This window comes from Sturnus vulgaris, unplaced genomic scaffold (assembly GCF_052056855.1).
Source record: "Sturnus vulgaris isolate bStuVul1 unplaced genomic scaffold, bStuVul1.hap1 Scaffold_719, whole genome shotgun sequence".
Classification (NCBI taxonomy): Eukaryota; Metazoa; Chordata; class Aves; order Passeriformes; family Sturnidae; genus Sturnus; species Sturnus vulgaris.
This window is the reverse complement of record NW_028276649.1, coordinates 4598-27359: the sequence shown is the minus strand read 5'-3', so window position 1 is coordinate 27359 and position 22762 is coordinate 4598. Positions and strand designations below refer to the sequence as shown.

Below are 22762 nucleotides of genomic sequence, written 5' to 3'. Positions count from 1 at the left end.
GGGGATTTCGGGGAGATTTTCTGGGGGATTCCTGGGGGATTTTCTCGGGGATAGCGGACGGATTATCACGGGGATTCCGGGATGAGTTTCTCGGGGAATTCAGGGGGATTTTCCAGGGGATTCCGGGGGGATTTTCCCGGGGAATTCCGGGGGATTTTCTCGGGGATTCCGGGGGGTTTTTCCCGGGGATTTTCTCTCGGATTTTTTCCCCAATTTTTCAAGCATTTTTTCCCGCAATTTTCCTGGATTTTTCCCAAATTTTCCCCATTTCTCACTGATTATTTTCCCCATTTCTCACTGATGTTTTTCCCCATTTTCCCCCCATTTCTCACTGATTTTTATCCCCCATTTTTCAATGATTTTTCCCCATTTCTCTCTGATTTTTGCCCCATTTCACCATGATGTTTTCCCCATTTCTCACTGATTTTTCCGTTGATTTTTCATGGATTTTTCCACCCATTTTTCGTGGATTTTTTCCCCATTTTTCCCCATTTCTCACTGATTTTTTCCCCCATTTATCACTCCTTTTTCCCCATTTTTCCCCATTTCTCACTGATTTTTTCCGCCATTTTTCATTGATTTTTTCCGCCATTTTTCATGGATGTTTCCCCCAATTTTCATGGATATTTCCTGATTTCCCCCCCCATTTCTCACTGATATTTGCCCCCATTTCTCTCTGAATTATTCCCCCCATTTTTCATGCATTTTCCCGCCCATTAATCACTGATTTTTTCCCCATTTCTCACCGACTTTTCCCCCCATTTCTCACTGATTTTTATCCCCCACTTCTGACTGATTTTTCCCAATTTTTCGTTGATCTTTTTCCCCATTCCTCACCGATTTTTCCCCCATTTCTCTCTGATTTTTCCATCATTTTTCATGGTTTTTCCCCCCCATTTCTCACTGATTTTACCCCCTTTCTCACTGATTTTATTAATGTTTGTATTTCTATTTCTATTTCTATTTATATTTATTATTATTGTTTTGCATGTTTATGTTTATGTTTATGTTTATGTTTATGTTTATGTTTATGTTTATGTTTATGTTTATGTTTATGTTTATATCTATGCAGGTTAACGTTTGTGCATGTTTATGTCTATGTTTCTATTTATGCATATTTATTTTTATGCCGGCGAACGCGGGCAGGCGTTTTATGTAAACGCCTATCCGCCGGGGTCCTAGAGAGGCCGCCATCTTGAGTGTGTCCGCACTCTCAAAATGGCGGCTCGGGCGGCACCCCGGCTGACCTGCCAAAAATGGCGGCAGAAAGGGCGGGAAAAAATCAGGACCCCGGTGTGTAGGCATAAGATGCCTGATTAAATCGCCGACGCCGATCCGCTCGCCGACAATTTTCCCGGACGTGTCAGAGCGTGCCGACAACGGCCGCGCGGTCCCCGGTGCCGCGGGCGTGAGGGCGCCGGCGGGCGCGGACAGGCGTTTTATGTAAACGCCTATCCGCCGGGGTCCTAGAGAGGCCGCCATCTTGAGTGTGTCCGCACTCTCAAAATGGCGGCTCGGGAGGCACTCCGGCTGACCTGCCAAAAATGGCGGCAGAAAGGGCGGGAAAAAATCAGGACCCCGGTGTGTAGGCATAAGATGCCTGATTAAATCGCCGACGCCGATCCGCTCGCCGACAATTTTCCCGGACGTGTCAGAGCGTGCCGACAACGGCCGCGCGGTCCGCGGTGCCGCGGGCGTGAGGGCGCCGGCGAGCGCGGACAGGCGTTTTATGTAAACGCCTATCCGCCGGGGTCCTAGAGAGGCCGCCATCTTGAGCGCTGCCGCAGGGCTGGGTCCCGGCCCGCGGGCCCTTCCGCCATCCTGAGAGGGGCACGGTGCAGTACCCGCCTGTGTCCACACGGCGGCAGCACTGCCGCCCAACTCAGCCCGGCACTGCCGCCCTGTCAGGGACAGACAGAGAAGGGAGAGAGTTCCAAGCACCAGAGTCCCCACCCGTCATAAAATCCTCTCAATGAACGCCCCAAAAAAACCCCGACCCAAACTAAAAATGCCCTGCCTCTGACCAAATGAAAAAAAAAAACTTTTATATATATAAATCATCTATTTTTTAATATTTAATTTCTAGTCATAATCTAGACATATTTCATATATTCAATTTAATTGCTATTCTATTTATCATATATACAATATTATTTTATTATTCATTATATACATAGATTTATATTACTAATGTTATTTCTATTTTATCTATATCCATCTATACTTGGAGGTTCATAGTTTTTAATATTATTTCTTTAAAAGCTCTGCCTCTAACCAAATAGAAACAAAAAACTCGATTATTTTAAATTATATTTGAATATATTTTTCTATTTAGTTTTCATATTTATATCTGTAGATTTATATGTCTATATTGTGTATTCTATATTTATATACTATTTAATGTAGTTTTTACTAGTATATTAATATACTAGATGCTATTTACATTCTATTATAACATACTATTTAATAGAACATATTAAAATCGATAAATTATTTCTATTACATACTATATACATGTATTTTATATTTATATTTATTTCTATAGATTTATACTTACATATATATATGCATATATAGTTATAATAATTTTATGTCAGTATCTATTTTTGCATATTTGTATATTTTTGCCTATATTATTTTCAAAAAACCCTCCTCTAACCAAATAAAAACCAATAAAACATTCCTTTTAAAGTCTGAATATTTATATATTTCTATTTTCATAACAGAATATAATGTAATGTAATATATTTATATATTGGTTTCTTATATTTGCTTCTATATTTTTATTCTTTATCTTTTCTATTTACAGTATCTATAAAAAAACCCTACCTCTATCCAAACACAAGCCAATAAAACATTCCTTTTAGACTATATTTAGCTATTTTTTAAGGTTCTGTTTTTCATGCATTCTACACCCACCCCTCCCTCTCAATGTTCTGGCACCCACCATGACCCCCCGCCATGCCCGACTCACCTGCTCCTCCAGCGCAGCCCGGCTCCCTCTCCCAGGGACCTTGGGGTGCCCCAAACCACGTCGGAGCCCCCCTCAGCCTTTTTTCCTCACCCCAAAGAAGGCACAGAACGACTCCTTTAATGAAGTTGTTTTAACAATTGTAAGGCTAGAGCTTTTGGTATCCACTGCTTGCCATCCCTTGTAAACCAATTTTTTTCTTCTTTCTTCTGCAGCTTAATAAACCTCTTTTTTTCCCCATAGTTTTCCAAATGCATGTATTACCGCATATGCATATTTAGAATCAGTAAATATATTTAATGTCTTGTCCTGCTATAATTCACAGGCTCTCACAAGCGTGTGCAGCTCTGCTGTCTGAGCTGACCAGGTGGCTGGTAACCTCCCCCCTTCCTTTAATTGCTTTCCATTCACGATAGAGTATCCTGTAAATCATGAAGAATGGGGGGAAAAATCAGTGAGAAATGGGGAAAAAAATCCCTGAAGAATGGGGGTAAAAATCAGTGAGAAATGGGGAAAAGTGGGGAAAAAATCCGTTAGAAATGGGGGGGGGGGGGGGGGGGGGAATCAATGAGAAATCGGGGAAAAACATAAGTAAGAAACGGGGGGGAAAAGTCCATGAAAAATGGGGAAAAATCAGTGGGAAATGGGGATAAATCTGGAAAAAATCCATGAAAAATGGGGAAAAAAATCAGTGAGAAATGGGGAAAAAAATCCCTGAAAAATGGGGGAAAATATCAGTGAGAAATGGGAAAAAATGGGGAAAAAAATCATTGATAAATCGGGGGAAAAATCAGTGTGAAAGGGGGGGAAAAATCGGGATCGGGGACGTGGACCGGGACTGGGATCGGGGACCGGGACGGGGAAATGGGACAGGGACCGGGATCGCGGACGGGGACCTGGGACAGGGACCGGAACCGGGATCGGGGACGGGGACTGGAGACAGGGACCGGGACCGGGATTGGGGACTGGGACCAGGACCGTGATCGGGTTCCGGGACGGGGAACTGGGACTGGGACCAGGATCGGGGACCGGAACCGGGGACTGGGACCGGGACCAGGACTGGGGACGGGGACTGGGGACAGTGACCGGGACTGCAATCGGCACCGCCCCCCGAACCGCTCCCGGAACCGCTCCCCGGGCTACCCCGGCACGGCGACCGGGAACGCCCCCGGCACCGCCCCGGCACCGCCCCCGGTGCCGCCCCCGACACTGCCCCGGCACCGCCCCGGGTAGCGCCCCCGGCACCGCCCCCGGGGCGGGCCGCCGAACGCACGCGATGACGCGCGGGGGGCGGGACGGCGCGGGGCGGTGACGCGCTTCATGCCAGGAGCAGGGCCGGGTGCGACGAAGACGGGAGCGGGACGACCCGATACCGCGCGGGGCCGCGGGCCCGGCGGAGCCCGGCCCGCTGGGTAGGGGCCGCCAATGGCACCGGGGCTTCTGCTTCGGCTTCTGTCCGTGTCGGCGGGGAGGCCCCAGCCAGCGGTGCCCCTCTCCCTCGGCGGCACGGGCGTGGAACTCGGCATCGGGCGCTGCATCGCCGCGGACAGCAGGGGGCGCACGGGTACCGATACTGCCATGGGGCCCGGCGCTGCTCTCCTGCTCCGCCGCCAGGCGGCGCTGCGCTGCCGTCCTGCCGCGCCTCCGGGCACGCTCGGTTTCCTCGGGACCCCGGGCCCCGCCTGTCCCGCCGCTGCGGAGGCGGGGGATGCTTTATGGGACTGCCCGAGCTGGCAGTGCCGGGTCTGGGGCGTTGGGGCGCGCCTTGGGGGGCTGCGGGTGCGCTCGTTTCCTCTTCTGCATGGCCTTCTGTGTGAGCATCTCTCGTTGCGACTGCTCTTGGAGAGTCAAACCCCTCCTCCTAAGTGGTCTCAGGAGCCTGGCAGGGTGAGTTTTGTTTCACAGGGGAAAGGGCCACTGGTCGTGTCCAGAGACCTGTGCACCCAGCCAGGTTTCTGCCTGATAAAATTCCAAATGGATGAGGATTTCTCCCAGCCCCAAGCTGCCCCCACCTGTAACCCTGGCTGCCTTTGGGGTGCCCAAAGCCTCCTCTGTGCAGATCTCAGGAACCTGGGAGGGGTGAACAATGTTGCACAGGGAAAAACCCCACAGATTTTATCTCCGGGCCTGGGGCCAGGAGCAGGCATTTGCGTGCTATAATTCCAGAAGGAGCACGGTGTCTCCCAGACCCAAGCCGCATCCAGCTGTGACCCAGCTGCTCTTGGAGTGCCAAAAGCCTCCTCGTAGCTGATCTCAGGAACCCTGGAAGGGTGAGTTTGGTTTCACAGGGAAAAGGCCTCCGTTTGTGTCCAGAGATCAAATAAGGGACTCTGCTTTTCCTCTAGTTCTCCTTCCTGTTTTCACCTGGGCTACAAGGATGGGCATGGCCTGTATTTCTCATATCAAAGTGATGTTACTAAATTTGTCCAGAAGTTCTGATTGTTATTTTTATTAGTAGTAGTAATTTTCTGATAGAAAACACTCTCATTTTGCCTTTCCCACGTTGTTTCCAGGTGCTGCCCAGGATGGACATCTGTGGTCTCAGACCGTGATTCCCGAGGAGCAAGGAAAGCCTTTTCCTCACCTGCACAGTTCAGGTGGATGGGACAGAATTGGTGTGGCCTGACAAGGCAGGAAAAGCTGTCTGTGTTCTGGAGTGCCTTGAAAGCTTTCTCCGTCAGGTTTGGAAGGGGTTTCTCTTTGGGATTTCTTGTGATGCAGCACCACGGGTATCCCTTTGTGCCAAGTCCAGTGCTAAAGGATTGAAGAACTGACAAGTGGGGTCTGGGATGAAAATGCCGCTAATAAAATTAAGCAAAGAATACAATAAGAGAAATGAGCATCCTTTTAATGTCTGAAATAGTTAGGAATAAAAATGCTGGAAAAGGGCACTCTGAATTGGTGTCACTTGTCATGGATAAAACCCCAGAGTGAGGAATCAGAGCAGAAGTTGAGAGCTGGAATCCTTCTGCAGTCGACTTAATTTTCTTTTCCTCCTCTCTTTCAGGACAGGAAGAATCACGACTCTCCTGCCATCTTTGCCAAGAGCTGTGGTGTTTGATCAGCCAAAGCCCAGAGGCTTCAGCACCAGAGGTCTGAGCCTGGAGGGCTCCTGGTGCTGCCCGTGCTGTGGGCTATGTCAGAGGATGCAGGGTTCCTCTTTGCCTCCCTGCTGGGATTAACTGCCATGGGAATGTGGGATCTGGGTGAAACTCCAGCTCTCCTGGTGTTCAGGGGAGCAAGGTCTGAGGGACTCCTCTCTGGGGATGTGCGGTGAAGGACTGAATAGTGTGGAAGGAGAGTATTTATAAACTGTATCACTGTTTCTCCCAAAATTGGGGTGGAGCGGTGATGGGGGTGGTTGGGTTTGGTCTGGGCCTGTTATTCTTTGTGCAATTTTTAAATTCTCTTGTATGATTTACTGTCCGGTATCTTTCTAACAAAAGCTGACATAAATTTAGATTAAGGATTAGAACTTGGGTCCATTCATTGCAAACATTTGACAAGGCTGGAGGACTGGGGGTGGTGACTGCTCTCAGGAAAGGTTACTTATTAATACTGTGTCAGATTTCCCGCAGTGACTGTCAGGCCTGCATGGCTGTGAGTTCGTGCTCTTCTCACTGGGGAAATAAGTTCAGCAAAATTAGAAATGTTAGAAAAATCCAGCCAAAAATTCCACCTCTGTACCCTCTAAGTTTTCCCAGTTTTTCCCAGCTAGGAGCTGCACAGAAGTCAGGCAGGGGAAGTGACAACAGGGAACAGCTGAAAAATTCAAAGGCACAAAGAGGAAAGGGGAAAGGTTTCAGAAAACAATTCTATGGTCTAAGAATAATTTCTGATTCCCTACTGAGAAGAACACGAACTCACAGCCATTCAGGCCTGACAGTCCCCTGCAGTGAGAGCTCAGCACACATCCACAGAGGCAAGTCCAGCATCTTAAATGAAAAAATAAAAATAAAAACCAGAAGAAAAAGGTGATTTCTTCTGCTTCAGAGTTATTTCAAGTTCTTAAAGCCCAAGCAACATTTGCTCTTGATTTTGGTTGGGTGAATCATGAGCAGTGGGCACGGGTCATGCCATTCATTGAGCAGAAAACCCGGGGTCATTTAGAGGGGACACAAGAACTGTTTGTGTAGCGACCTCGGGCTGCAGAGGGGCAGGAGAAAGGCCAAGGGAGCTCCCTGGGGCCACCAGGGCCTGTGGGGAACAGAATGGACGCTTGGATGACCAGTGGAGGTGAGGAGTGGATCTGAGTTCATCTACAGGGAAATAAGGAGGGGATACTCTGGAGTGAAAAGCTGAGGTGATGAGTTCACCCACCTGGGCACGAGTCGTGTTTGCACAAAGTGGGAACAGAGGTGAAGGTCAATCCAAAGTCGATCCTGCTTGACCTCTGAATTCCAGGATAAGTTTTACAAGCTGCCAAATGAGGGAGTAAAAAGACACAAAAATGAAACCGAGAGCATTCATGAGGTTCCTGGGAGTCCATTACACTGTTGTCATAGAATTCTTAATGAGTTTTGAGCTTTTAATGACAACAATTCAGTACTTTCTTTGGATTATTCACTGTGTAGGATTTGGGGTTTATCTGGATTTTAAAGGCGTCGTGGTGGCCCTGACACTGCTCAGGAGCTGGTAGGAAAAGCAGGGTCAGAGCTCCTGGCAGGCACAGGGTGTTTTTCCCAGAGTGGACTGTGGAGGAATTGTTTGGGCCTTGGATTGTCCCTCTGGGTGATGCCAGTTGCTGTGATTTGTGTAATTCCATACATTTAACTCCCAATACTTCCCAGCCCAGGAGCTTGAGCTGACAGGGCAGCACACAGATTGTTCTCTGTGCTGTGCCCCGATTTGGGGTTGGCTGTCAGCTTTGCTAGCTCCCGTGAATTATGCCCATAGCCCCGAATTCCCTGCTCAATTCCCACTGCCATAACCTCACAGCGCCTCATGGAGTGGGGATATACTGTGGCAGGAAGCTCAGCAGCATCGGCACAGGGACAGGTGTATATTCCAAAGAATTTGCTGTTTCAAACCCTCATCCCCCAGCCCCGCCGATGTCCCTGGGGGGCACTTGACAGAGTTACCTGGATTTCAGCTGATTTCACCCCCCCGAGCTCGGGCTCCAGGTGATCTTTTCAAGCAGGAGAAGGCAGGGGCCGGAGGCGCTCGTGGCCCGTGCCGAGGCAGTCCCTGGGGCCACGAGAGGACATCTCTCCCTGCAGAATTTCAGTTCTTTCCAGAGCCTCAGCAGTGACAGAGGACAAAGAGGAAGATGAGGAGGAGGAAGAAGGGGGAGAGGGTTTGAGAGGAGGGGAAGCCCAAATCCGTGCTGTGTGCGGAGCTCCGACAGCACGCTGCAGCCCGCAGCTCAGTGTGAGCACGGGGCAGAGGAGGCGATTTCTGGGCATTCAATCACCCTGAGGCGGGCCCGGCACCGCCCCTGCAGCACCGTCCCCAGCACAGCTCGGTACCGCTCCGGGATCACCCGGCCCCGCCCCCGGTGCCGCCCGGGACCACTGGGGACCGCCCCTAAAGCACCGCCCCGGCCCCGCCCGGTCCCGTCCCCGGGACCTCCGTGCCCCGCCTCGCCAAGCCCCGGCTCCGCCCCGAGCCTGCCCGGGCTGCGCCGGGACCATCGCTGGCGGCCCCGCCCCTCTCCCCCGGGCCGAAGCGGGCTGAAGGAGATGTCCGCACGATTGGAAACGCCGCCGAAAATCGCACCCGTGGGATCGGTGTCGGCGTCGTGCGCAGGCATCCCACTAGAGCGAGCGGGCTCCTTGCTGTGCCACCCTCCTTTTGCAGCCAGAGTTAGAAGGTCGGGGAGCGACACCCGAGCCGCCATCTTGGGAGAGGCAGGCGCGCAGTACCGCGCTCTGCCCACAGGGTGGCGCTTGGGAGACAGGCAAGGGATGGAATCAAGGAGTGTCCCAATCCTTGAGGAAATCCCCCGGAATGAACGCCCCAAAAAACCCCGACCAGAACTGACAAACCTCCTGCCTCTGTATGAGTGCAAAGGGTGTGCAAGGAGTGTGCAAATAGTGTGCATTAGCAATCGATCGGCAGGCATTGGAAATCGATCGCCGATCTAATCGATCGGCAGGCGCGATCAATCGATCGCCGATCTAATCGATCGGCAGGCATTAGCAATCGATCGCCGATCTAATCGATCGGCAGGCGCGATCAATCGATCGCCGATCTAATCGATCGGCGGGCATTAGCAATCGATCACCGATCTAATCGATCGCCAGGCATTAGCAATCGATCGCCGATCTAATCGATCGGCAGGCGCGATCAATCGATCGCCGATCTAATCGATCGGCAGGCATTAGCAATCGATCGCCGATCTAATCGATCGGCAGGCGCGATCAATCGATCGCCGATCTAATCGATCGGCAGGCGCGATCAATCGATCACCGATCTAATCGATCGGCAGGCATTAGCAATCGATCGCCGATCTAATCGATCGGCAGGCGCGATCAATCGATCGCCGATCTAATCGATCGGCAGGCATTAGCAATCGATCGCCGATCTAATCGATCGGCAGGCGCGATCAATCGATCGCCGATCTAATCGATCGGCAGGCATTAGCAATCGATCGCCGATCTAATCGATCGGCAGGCGCGATCAATCGATCGCCGATCTAATCGATCGGCAGGCATTAGCAATCGATCGCCGATCTAATCGATCGGCAGGCGCGATCAATCGATCGCCGAGCTAATCGATCGGCAGGCATTAGCAATCGATCGCCGATCTAATCGATCGGCAGGCGCGATCAATCGATCGCCGATCTAATCCATAGGCACGCATTAGCTATCGATCGCCGATCTGATTTTTCCCGCCATTTTTCATGGATTTTTTTCCCCCATTTCTTACTGATTTTTCCCCAATTTTTCATGCATTTTTTCCCGCAATTTTCGTGGATTTTTTCCCATATTTTCCCCATTTCTCACTGATTTTTTTCCCCCATTTCTCAATGATTTGTTTCCCCAATTTATCAAAGATTTTTTTCCCCCATTTCACCATGATGTTTCCCCCATTTCTCACTGATTTTTTCCCCCATTTCTCACTGATTTTTTCCCCCCATTTTTCCATGGATATTTCCCGATTTTCCCCCCCATTGCTCACTGATTTTTGCCCCCATTTCTCTCTGAATTTTCCCCCCATTTTCCATGCATTTTTCCCCCCATTAATCACTGATTTTTTTCCCCATTTATCACTGATATTTGCCCCCATTTCTCTCTGAATTTTTCCTTCCATTTTTCATGCATTTTTCCCCCCATTAATCACTGATTTTTTTCCCCATTTATCACTGATTATTGCCCCCATTTTTCACTTATTTTTTCCCCACAGCATCGGCCACCACAGCACGAGCGACAACAGCTCGCTCTGTTCCCGCCATTGCCCATGGATTGTTTCCCTGTTTTCCATGGATTTTTTCCCCATTTCTCAATTATTTTTCCCCCACTTTTCCCCGTTTCTCACTGATTTATTCCCCCATTTTTCATGGATTTTTTTTCCCCCATTTCTCACTGATTTTTTTCCCCGTTTTTCAAAGATTCCCCCCCCCGTTTTTCACTGATTTTTCTCCATTTCTCACTGATTTTCCCACCATTTTTCATGTGGTTTTTTTCCATTTCTCACTGATGTTTTACCCCATTCTTATTCCCATTCTCATAGCTCTATTTTATATTTATACATATTCTTATATTTGCATTATTTCTGTTATACACTAGATTTTTCATAGATATTTGCTACTTAGATTTCATTATATTTTACATGTATACCAATCTATTTCTATTCTTTATATTTTATTTTTATATTGGCTATAAAAACCGTGCCTCTACCCAAATAAAAAGCATTTAAACATTCCTTTTAGACTATATTTAGGTATTTTTTATGGTTCTGTTTTTCATGCATTCTACACCCACCCCTCCCTCTCAATGTTCTGGCACCCAGCATGACCCCCCCCCCCCCCCCCATGCCCGACTCACCTGCTCCTCCAGCGCAGCCCGGCTCCCTTTCCCAGGGACCTTGGGGTGCCCCAAACCACGTCGGAGCCCCCAGTCTCCACACCCTCCCCCTCCGTAGGGAACGGGAATGGGATGGGGAGCACACAGGACAAGAAAGGAACACAAAAGACACACTGGACAGAGAGAAGAAAAGGGCTGGAAGCTGGATATGAGGATGAAAGTGGAGCAGCAACAAACCTCAGGACTCTTGACTAGAGAGTGTGGCTGCTGAACGTCTCAAAAAAAACCCCCAGCTCCAACACAACATGCTGTGCTCACGGCTCGGCCTGGGACTCATCAGTGAACATCTCTCTCTTGCCAGGGCCATAAAGCCCCCGAGAAAACACGAGGTGAGGTTGATGCGCTCCGGCTTTGCTCCTGCTCAGCCCTAACCCCAGCCCCTGCTGCCAGTGAGCACCCTGATCTCTGAACCTCTTCTCAGCTTGTTTGTACGCTTCCAAATTCCTTCCTCTTTCTTCAAGCTTCATCTGTTTCCTGGCATTGGGAGAATGACAAGTGTTTAGCACAGCGCAATGAATACAACAGTCTCATTTTCAGAAGACACAACTGAACGAGAACCGACAGCAGCACTGCTTCGAGACAATCTGGGCACACGTTTCCCTTCCAGCAATCTGAGTGTTCTTTTGTGTCACGCCTGAAATTCTGAAAATGGTTTTTTGAGAAAAATTATCCATAACTAGAAAACAATCAAACCAAATAAATAGAACCCCTAGGATATAATAACAGCCCATATACTACAACACTCCAATTCTAATATTAATAAGAAAACAGAAATTAGCTACACAGCATTACCTCAAACAAACACTACATACTGGCAAGAATCAAAGCCACCACAAAATAATTCAAAAACTACCCTATGCCTTATGCTACAGGCTAGAACGCCATCGGCAAACCTTATCAAGGTATCCTTTAAAAACAACGCCCCACCAAAAACAAAAACAACACAAAACGCCATTCAAGAACTCCCTTATCAACACCTGAATGAAAAAACATGGCATTAGATAAATAGACCATAGCCCTTATCATACACCATCTACAAACAAAATAAAGCTATACCATACATCCTCGAAAACCACCTTCAAAGCACGACATTAGAAAAACAAAACTTCCCAGAATTAAAAGCTGTATCTAACAAAAGCCGTCTGATAAAATTAACAACCAAGCCCCCACCATCAGAGCTGCCCCTACTAAACTCCCCATCGTACATATGAAAAATCAGTTTTAAAAACCTACTTCAATTCATTCTGCCTCAAATACAAAGCCATCCAGAAAGTTACCTTCACTCAAAAACAAAAGCGCACGTAGTAAATAACATTAAAAAATAAATCAGCACACTACACACCACAAGCATAAAATATTGAATTAAAACCAAAAATACCCCTATTCATTAAAGAGCCCAGCCGCAAGCTATATTTAACTATAACTTCGTGCAAACGTACACATATCATTAAAATAGATTTCTTTCAGAATACAACTGATGATCTAAAATAGTAAAATGGCCGAGAACGATATTATAATAGGATATCCTCGATCATCCTCCCGCAAATTCTCTCCACTGTATTGTCCGACACACACCGGAAAAAAAATCCAGTTTTTACTTTTTTCAGCTAACTTCTCATTTATTAGCTGAGAGGAATGTTGAATTTGTCTTTACAAATGAGCTGTGGATCAGCCTGTAGATAAGGCTAGCACTGAGAGATAAAAGAAACAATGGGATGGATTCCACTGATTGATGAATGGAAAGAGATATTTGCCTTTACAAACAAACTGCAGGGCTGCTGATAAATGAAATTGGATATCGAAAGATGAAAGAAGCAACGGGGGGAAACTATGAATTCTATAAGAATTAAAAATTAAAAGGGAGGGTTCTACATTAGAGGGGAATTTCAGGTATCAGGCGTTCCGGGAAGTCTGTGCCTCTCAAGTACCTCAGCCAATGGGAAAAGAGAGAGGGAAATGCGGCCGGGAAAATAGGATAAAAAGGAGGCTGTGTCCTCCAAAAATTTGAGAGATCCCAGGGGAATGTCCCATGGCCTCTCCCTTTATTCGAGTAAAGCAAAAAGGACTCCTCCGTTTCCTTTTTGGACATAAACCGCTGGTGTTTGTGGATTAATTTTCCTGACATTTAGCAACATATTGTTAAAAAAAAAAAAAAAAAAAAAAAAAAGTGATCCAGAAGAGGGCAACATTGACAGCCATTCCAAGACAGGATGAACAAATGCTTTCACATTGACAGAGGATGCTGCGATGTTCTGAGAACAGAAGATAGAATAAAATAAAGGAAGGTGATGTTACAAGACAGAAAAGGGTAAAATAAAAGGAGTACCTGAGACTGGGGGGCGGGGGGGAAGAAAATGGGGAAATATTAATTGCTACACACTAGGTACAAATGCTTTTTACAAGTAATTTATGAGAAGCAAGCTAAAAGCGTCTTACTGCTGCTAGTGATATCATGCTCCAAGCTCTGCTAATAATTCCTATTTCTAGCAATAGTTAAATTGAACTCACTACATTCCAACTATTTTTCTGCTTGTTTAGATGGCAGATCCGTTTGGAACACACCTTAGTATAGCAAATTCTATGCCCAGCTAGGGACCTCTCAGTTCTTCCATAAAACATTTTCTTCTGCATTATGGCAAGCCTTTGTTTTAGCTTGACAGCTTTCTTGAAACTTAAATTTACGCATGTATCCAAAGACATTTGCAATTCCAGAAATCGGTAGGCACATCATATGGAAAGTAAATAACATTCTCGAGAGGGAGTTGCTTTGTTACTGAGGGGATGAAAAGCAAGGCTAGAGCTAGTAGAACTACCCAAGAAATTGGACTTAACGCAGCTTTTACAAGGCTCAAAGTAGCCATACCGAGATGTTTGAGCTAAAAGCCCCAGTTACCAGACTTACAGGCCTAATAGTTATCACCACACCACATTCCCTGGTTGCAGTATTTTTAACAGCAGTGCAGAACGCTACTGAAAATTATTTTTAGGTTGAATTGTTCTCTCCCCTCACTGCCTGTGTAGCTGTTAGAGGCTTCCAGGAGGCTGGGGAAGCAGACTGCTGGTTTCACTTCCAGACAGGTCACTTCCGTGGTCTGCTGGAGGGCACTTTGAAGCCCGTGTCCTTTTCTTGCTCTATTGTATCTGACAACTTTCCTCCCCCACGTCTGTTTTTTAGCGGGCAGCATTTTTGGAGGGCCAGTCAAAGACCTCAGGCTCCGAGAGAATTCGTCTGCTTTGCTCTGTTTATGTGTGCAACAGATGGGAGCAGCAACTAAGTCAAGTAGTAACTTCTGAGCTGCCCAGTTATCAGTAAACCAAAATATTCTTTTGTGACTCTCGCCAGACGAACATATCATCCTATCCGAGTCACACACTGCCCCTCTGGCATTTTCCAGTCAGACAAAGAATTCCTGGCCCCTTCCTTGCATGAACCTCAGCTCTCCACCTTGTTCCAGAAAGAGTTCTAGATCCAAGGCCCAGTGAGCCAGCTACCCTTTGCTGCCCTGAGCAGTATGGAAACAGCCAAGCCCCAGCCCTGCAGCCCTGCCTAACTCGCCTTTGCCTCCCAAACCTGAACCTTTTCCTTGGCTGTGGCATCCTCACTCATGCAATCCTGAAGACAAAAATCTGATTTGGCAGGTGAGGCCGTTTCTAACGCAAAAGCTTCACCAAGGTTTCTCTTCCAACTTCAGCCTTAAACAGTCCTGTCCTCCTCAGACAGCCCCCACCTCCAGCCTTTAGCTGTAAATACTTACTGCTTTATAGCTAATGCTTGCCACCCCTCAAAATTAAGTCTTTTGATATGCATTTACATCCCTCCCTAACCATGTCCTCATCACCCTTCCCAAACTCAGCCTCATCTCCAGGCCTAGAACCTCTCCCTAGGTGAGGGACTGTCCTCGGGTAGGAGTGCTGACAGACCTGTGCATGAGCCCAGCTGCAGAGCCCGTGCTAATCCCAGCCCAGCTCTAGCCTTTAAACCCACTGGGGCTTTGGTACTGGAGGCCCAGTTACAGTAACCCCTGTGGCCGTTCCGCTTCCAGGCCATCTGGGAGTTGTGATCCCCCACCCTACACCACTTTGGTGAGAAATGCATTCCTTTCTTACAATAAAGTTTTCATTTTATGTCTAAATTCAAGCATTCCGAGAAAACGTGTAGCAATTCTATCAAGACAGACATGACAGGCACCAACATTAGTCTTTCATTACACACTTTTCATGCCTTCTCTCCACAGATTTCTTTGAGGCAACTCTGACTCCTTTTCTCACAGGCAGCTCCACACAGCACCGACTCCTCCTCTCCTCTGTACGACTGGCTAAACCCCAGCCTGTCCCTTCCCCAGCCACCTGAGCCTGTCTGTCCCACACACAGCATCCTCTCACCTTGTCCATCCCTTGCACGGCCACGTGTCCCTTCCTCCTCGCAGCACAGCCAGCAGGCTCCAGCCCACACTGCAGCAGGCTCTGCACCTCCAGCTGGAGCTGTGCTTAGTGAAACTGGCAGCCAGCTGACCCACGCTTTTATAACAACCAGCCTCACTGGGCAGGCAAGGCTGTTTCCACTCCTTGCTATTCAGTACAGCTGTAACTCGTTGGCAACTAGTGCCTTCTGCGCTATCCTTACAAACTATTCTCCTACAGAAATGGACCGGAATTCCGCGGGGATTTTCCGGGGATTCCGGGGGGATTTTCTGGGGATTCCGGGAGGATTTTGTCGGGAATTCCGGGGGGATTTTGTCGGGGATTCCGGGGGGAATTTCTGGGGGATTTCGGGGGGATTTTATCGGGGATTCTGGGCATATTTTCTCGCGGATTCCGGGGGGATTTTCTCAGGGATTCCGGGGAGATTTTATCGGGGATTCCGGGGGGATTTTTCCCGGGAAATGCGGGGGGCTTTTTCCCCGCGATTCCAGGGGGATTTTCCAGGGGATTCCAGGGGGATTTTATCGGGGATACCTGGGGGATTTTCCAGGGGATTCCTGGGGGATTTTCCCGGGGATTCCGGGGGGATTTTCACGGGGATTCCGGGGGGATTTTCACTGGGATTCCGGGGCGATTTTCTCAGGGAATTCCGGGGGATTTTCTCGGGAATTCCGGGAGGATTTTCCCGAGTATTCCGGGGGGATTTTTTCGGGGAGTCCGGGGGATTTTCCCGGGGATTCCGAGGGGATATTCCCGGGGAATTCCGGGGGGATTTTCTCCGGGATTCCGGGGGGATTTTCCAGGGGTTTCAGCGAGGAATTTCCCGGGGAATTCCCGGTGGATTTTCCAGGGGATTCCGGGTGGATTTTCTCGGGGATTCCGGGGGGATTTTCCCGAGTATTCCGGGGGGAATTTTTCGGGGAGTCCGGAGGGATTTTCCCGGGGTATCCGGGGTGATTTTACGAGGAATTCCGGGGGGATTTTCCCGAGTGTTCCGGGGGGATTTCCTCGGGGATTACGGGATGATTTTCTCGGGCAATTCCGGGGGATGTTCTCGGGTATTCCGGGGCCATTATCTCGGTGATTCCGGGGAGATTTTCTCGGGGATTCCGAGATTATTTTCCCGGGGAATTCATGGGGATTTTCCCGGGGATTCCGGGGGGATATTCGCGGGGATTCCGGGGGGATATTCGCGGGGATTCCGGGGGATTTTCTCGGAGATTCCGGGGGGATTTTCATGGGGATTCCGGGGTATTTTCTCCTGGATTCCGGGGAATTTTCCGTGGATTCCTGGGGGATTTTGCCGAGTATTTCGGGAGAATTTTCTCGGGGATTCCGGGGTGATTTTCCCGGGAAATTCCGGGGGATTTTCTCGGGGATTCCGGGGGATTTTTTCGGGGAGTCCGGAGGGATTTTCCCGGGGATTCCGGGGGGATTTTACGAGGAATTCCGGGGGGGTTTTCTCGGCGATACCGGGGGGATATTCTCGGGGATTCCGGGATGATTTTCCCGGGGAATTCCAGGGGATTATTCCGGCGATTCCGGGGGGATTTTCTCGGTGATTGCGGGGGGATTTTCTCGGGGATTCCGGGGGGATTATCCCGGGGAATTCTAGGGGATTTTCTCGGGGATTCCGGGGGGATTTTCCCGGGGAATTCCGGGGGGATTTTCTCGGGGAGTCCGGGGAGATTTGCCCGGGGATTCCGAGGGATTTTCAGGGGAATCCGGGGGGATTTTCTCGGGGATTCAGGGGGGTTTTTCTCGGGGATTCAGGGGGGATTTTCCAGGGGATTCCGGGGGGATTTTCTCGCGTATTCCCGGGGCATTTTCCTGGAGATTCCAGGGGGATTTTATCGGGGATTCCGGGGGGATTATCCAGGGGATTCCGGGGGGTTTTTCCAGGGGATTCCGGGCATATTTTCCCGAGTATTACGGGCGAATTTTCTCGGGGATTCCGGGGAGATTTTCTTGGGGATTCCGGGGGGGCTTTCACAGGGATTTCTGGGGGATTTTCGCGTGGATTCCGGGGGGATTTTCTCGCGGATTCCGGGGGCTATTTTCCCGGGGATTCCGGGGGAAATTTCTCGGGGAGTCCGGGGGGATTTTCTAGGGGAATTCCGGGGGATTTTCTCGGGGATTCTGGGGGGATTTTTCCGGCGATTCCGGGTTGATTTTCCCGGGGACTCCGGGGGATTTTCTCGGGGATTTCTGGAGGATTTTCCCGGGGATTCCGGGCGGATTTTCTCGTGGATTCCGGGAGGATTTTCTCTTGGATTCCGGGAGGATTTTCCCGGGGAATTCCGAGGGATTTTCAGGGGAATCCGGGGGGATTTTCTCGGGGATTCCGGGGGGATTTTCTCGGGGATTCAGGGGGGATTTTCCACGGGATTCCGGGGGGATTTTCTCGGGGATTCCGGGGAGATTTTCTCACGTATTCCCGGGGCATTTTCCTGGAGATTCCAGGGGGATTTTATCGGGGATTCCGGGGGGATTATCCAGGGGATTCCGGGGGGATATTGCAGAGTATTCCGGGGGGATTTTCTGGGGGATTCCGGGGGGATTTTCCCGGCGAATTCCGGGGGGATTTTCTCGGGGATTCCGGGGAGATTTTCTCACGTATTCCCGGGGCATTTTCCTGGAGATTCCAGGGGGATTTTATCGGGGATTCCGGGGGGATTATCCAGGGGATTCCGGGGGGATATTGCAGAGTATTCCGGGGGGATTTTCTGGGGGATTCCGGGGGGATTTTCCCGGCGAATTCCGGGGGGATTTTCTCGGGGATTCCTAGGGGATTTTCCAGGGGATTCCGGGGTGATTATCCCGGGGATTTTCCTGGGGGATTTTCCCGGGGATTCCGGGGGATTTTCTCGGGGATTCCGGGTTGATTTTCCCGGGGAATTCCGAGGGATTTTCTCGGGGATTCCGGGGGAATCTTCCAGGGGATTCGGGGCGGATTTTCTCGGGGATTCCGGGGAGATTATCCCGGGGATTTCGGGGAGATTTTCTGGGGGATTCCTGGGGGATTTTCTCGGGGATAGCGGACGGATTATCACGGGGATTCCGGGATGAGTTTCTCGGGGAATTCAGGGGATTTTCCAGGGGATTCCGGGGGGATTTTCCCGGGGAATTCCGGGGGATTTTCTCGGGGATTCCGGGGGGTTTTTCCCGGGGATTTTCTCTCGGATTTTTTCCCCAATTTCAAGCATTTTTCCCGCAATTTTCCTGGATTTTTCCCAAATTTTCCCCATTTCTCACTGATTATTTTCCCCATTTCTCACTGATGTTTTTCCCCATTTTCCCCCCATTTCTCACTGATTTTTATCCCCCATTTTTCAATGATTTTTCCCATTTCTCTCTGATTTTTGCCCCATTTCACCATGATGTTTTCCCCGATTTCTCACTGATTTTTCCGTTGATTTTTCATGGATTTTTCCACCCATTTTTCGTGGATTTTTTCCCCATTTTTTCCCCATTTCTCACTGATTTTTTCCCCCATTTATCACTCCTTTTTCCCCATTTTTCCCCATTTCTCACTGATTTTTTCGCCATTTTTCATTGATTTTTCCGCCATTTTTCATGGATGTTTCCCCCAATTTTCATGGATATTTCCTGATTCCCCCCCATTTCTCACTGATATTTGCCCCCATTTCTCTCTGAATTATTCCCCCCATTTTTTCATGCTATTTCCCGCCCATTAATCACTGATTTTTTCCCCATTTCTCACCGACTTTTCCCCCCATTTCTCACTGATTTTTATCCCCCACTCTGACTGATTTTCCCAATTTTTCGTTGATCTTTTTCCCCATTCCTCACCGATTTTTCCCCCACTTCTCTCTGATTTTTCCATCATTTTTCATGGTTTTTCCCCCCCATTTCTCACTGATTTTACCCCCTTTCTCACTGATTTTATTAATGTTTGTATTTCTATTTCTATTTCTATTTATATTTATTATTATTGTTTTGCATGTTTATGTTTATGTTTATGTTTATGTTTATGTTTATGTTTATGTTTATGTTTATGTTTATGTTTATGTTTATGTTTATATCTATGCAGGTTAACGTTTGTGCATGTTTATGTCTATGTTTATATTTATGCATATTTATTTTTATGCCGGCGAACGCGGGCAGGCGTTTTATGTAAACGCCTATCCGCCGGGGTCCTAGAGAGGCCGCCATCTTGAGCGTGTCGGGACTCTCAAAATGGCGCCTCGGGCGGCACCCCGGCTGACCTGCCAAAAATGGCGGCAGAAAGGGCGGGAAAAAATCAGGACCCCGGTGTGTAGGCATAAGATGCCTGATTACATCGCCGACGCCGATCCGCTCGCCGCCAATTTTCCCGGATGTGTCAGAGCGTGCCGACAACGGCCCGCGCGGTCCGCGGTGCCGCGGGCGTGAGGGCGCCGGCGGGCGCGGACAGGCGTTTTATGTAAACGCCTATCCGCCGGGGGTCCTAGAGAGGCCGCCATCTTGAGTGTGTCCGCACTCTCAAAATGGCGGCTCGGGCGGCACCCCGGCTGACCTGCCAAAAATGGCGGCAGAAAGGGCGGGAAAAAATCAGGACCCCGGTGTGTAGGCATAAGATGCCTGATTACATCGCCGACGCCGATCCCGCTCGCCGACAATTTTCCCGGACGTGTCAGAACGTGCCGACAACGGCCGCGCGGTCCCCGGTGCCGCGGGCGTGAGGGCGCCGGCGGGCGCGGACAGGCGTTTTATGTAAACGCCTATCCGCCGGGGTCCTAGAGAGGCCGCCATCTTGAGTGTGTCCGCACTCTCAAAATGGCGCCTCGGGCGGCACCCCGGCTGACCTGCCAAAAATGGCGGCAGAAAGGGCGGGAAAAATATCAGGACCCCGGTGTGTAGGCATAAGATGCCTGATTACATCGCCGACGCCGATCCGCTCGCCGACAATTTTCCCGGACGTGTCAGAGCGTGCCGACAACGGCCGCGCGGTCCGCGGTGCCGCGGCGTGAGGGCGCCGGCGAGCGCGGACAGGCGTTTTATGTAAACGCCTATCCGCCGGGGTCCTAGAGAGGCCGCCATCTTGAGCGCTGCGCAGGGCTGGGTCCCGGCCCGCGGGCCCTTCCGCCATCCTGAGAGGGGCACGGTGCAGTACCCGCCTGTGTCCACACGGCGGCAGCACTGCCGCCCAACTCAGCCCGGCACTGCCGCCCTGTCAGGGACAGCCAGAGAAGGGAGAGAGTTCCAAGCACCAGAGTCCCCACCCGTCATAAAATCCTCTCAATGAACGCCCCAAAAAAACCCCGACCCAAACTAAAAATGCCTGCCTCTGACCAAATGAAAAAAAAAAAACTTTTATATATATAAATCATCTATTTTTTAATATTTAATTTCTAGTCATAATCTAGACATATTTCATATATTCAATTTAATTGCTATTCTATTTATCATATATACAATATTATTTTATTATTCATTATATACATAGATTTATATTACTAATGTTATTTCTATTTTATCTATATCCATCTATACTTGGAGGTTCATAGTTTTTAATATTATTTCTTTAAAAGCTCTGCCTCTAACCAAATAGAAACAAAAAACTCGATTATTTTAAATTATATTTGAATATATTTTTCTATTTAGTTTTCATATTTATATCTGTAGATTTATATGTCTATATTGTGTATTCTATATTTATATACTATTTAATGTAGTTTTTACTAGTATATTAATATACTAGATGCTATTTACATTCTATTATAACATACTATTTAATAGAACATATTAAAATCGATAAATTATTTCTATTACATACTACATACATGTATTTTATATTTATATTTATTTCTATAGATTTATACTTACATATATATATGCATATATAGTTATAATAATTTTATGTCAGTATCTATTTTTGCATATTTGTATATTTTTGCCTATATTATTTTCAAAAAACCCTCCTCTAACCAAATAAAAACCAATAAAACATTCCTTTTAAAGTCTGAATATTTATATATTTCTATTTTCATAACAGAATATAATGTAATGTAATATATTTATATATTGGTTTCTTATATTTGCTTCTATATTTTTATTCTTTATCTTTTCTATTTACAGTATCTATAAAAAAACCTACTCTATCCAAACACAAGCCAATAAAACATTCCTTTTAGACTATATTTAGCTATTTTTTAAGGTTCTGTTTTTCATGCATTCTACACCCACCCCTCCCTCTCAATGTTCTGGCACCCACCATGACCCCCCGCCATGCCCGACTCACCTGCTCCTCCAGCGCAGCCCGGCTCCCTCTCCCAGGGACCTTGGGGTGCCCCAAACCACGTCGAGCCCCCCTCAGCCTTTTTTCCTCACCCCAAAGAAGGCACAGAACGACTCCTTTAATGAAGTTGTTTTAACAATTGTAAGGCTAGAGCTTTTGGTATCCACTGCTTGCCATCCCTTGTAAACCAATTTTTTTCTTCTTTCTTCTGCAGCTTAATAAACCTCTTTTTTTCCCCATAGTTTTCCAAATGCATGTATTACCGCATATGCATATTTAGAATCAGTAAATATATTTAATGTCTTGTCCTGCTATAATTCACAGGCTCTCACAAGCGTGTGCAGCTCTGCTGTCTGAGCTGACCAGGTGGCTGGTAACCTCCCCCCTTCCTTTAATTGCTTTCCATTCACGATAGAGTATCCTGTAAATCATGAAGAATGGGGGGAAAAATCAGTGAGAAATGGGGAAAAAAATCCCTGAAGAATGGGGGGAAAAATCAGTGAGAAATGGGGAAAAGTGGGGAAAAAATCCGTTAGAAATGGGGGGGGGGGGGGGGGGGGGGGAATCAATGAGAAATCGGGGAAAAACATAAGTAAGAAACGGGGGGGAAAAGTCCATGAAAAATGGGGAAAAATCAGTGGGAAATGGGGATAAATCTGGAAAAAATCCATGAAAAATGGGGAAAAAAATCAGTGAGAAATGGGGAAAAAAATCCCTGAAAAATGGGGGAAAATATCAGTGAGAAATGGGAAAAAATGGGGAAAAAAATCATTGATAAATCGGGGGAAAAATCAGTGTGAAAGGGGGGGAAAAATCGGGATCGGGGCCGTGGACCGGGACTGGGATCGGGGACCGGGACGGGGAAATGGGACAGGGACCGGGATCGCGGACGGGGACCTGGGACAGGGACCGGAACCGGGATCGGGGACGGGGACTGGAGACAGGGACCGGGACCGGGATTGGGGACTGGGACCAGGACCGTGATCGGGTTCCGGGACGGGGAACTGGGACTGGGACCAGGATCGGGGACCGGAACCGGGGACTGGGACCGGGACCAGGACTGGGGACGGGGACTGGGGACAGTGACCGGGACTGCAATCG

The 22762-nt window shown here is 48.5% G+C and overlaps 2 long non-coding RNA genes across 2 annotated transcripts; one reads left to right on the top strand and one right to left on the bottom strand.

The window, feature by feature from the left end:
- The first annotated feature begins 5247 nt into the window (after positions 1-5247).
- LOC148217521 (uncharacterized) lies at positions 5248-6949 on the top strand. Its single transcript, XR_015801022.1, has 2 exons — positions 5248-5652; positions 5979-6949. It is a non-coding gene; the product is annotated as an uncharacterized LOC148217521 (long non-coding RNA).
- LOC148217520 (uncharacterized) lies at positions 5405-8499 on the bottom strand. Its single transcript, XR_015801023.1, has 2 exons — positions 8053-8499; positions 5405-7390 (listed from the first exon to the last, which is right to left on the bottom strand). It is a non-coding gene; the product is annotated as an uncharacterized LOC148217520 (long non-coding RNA).
- Between the last annotated feature and the right edge of the window lie 14263 nt (positions 8500-22762).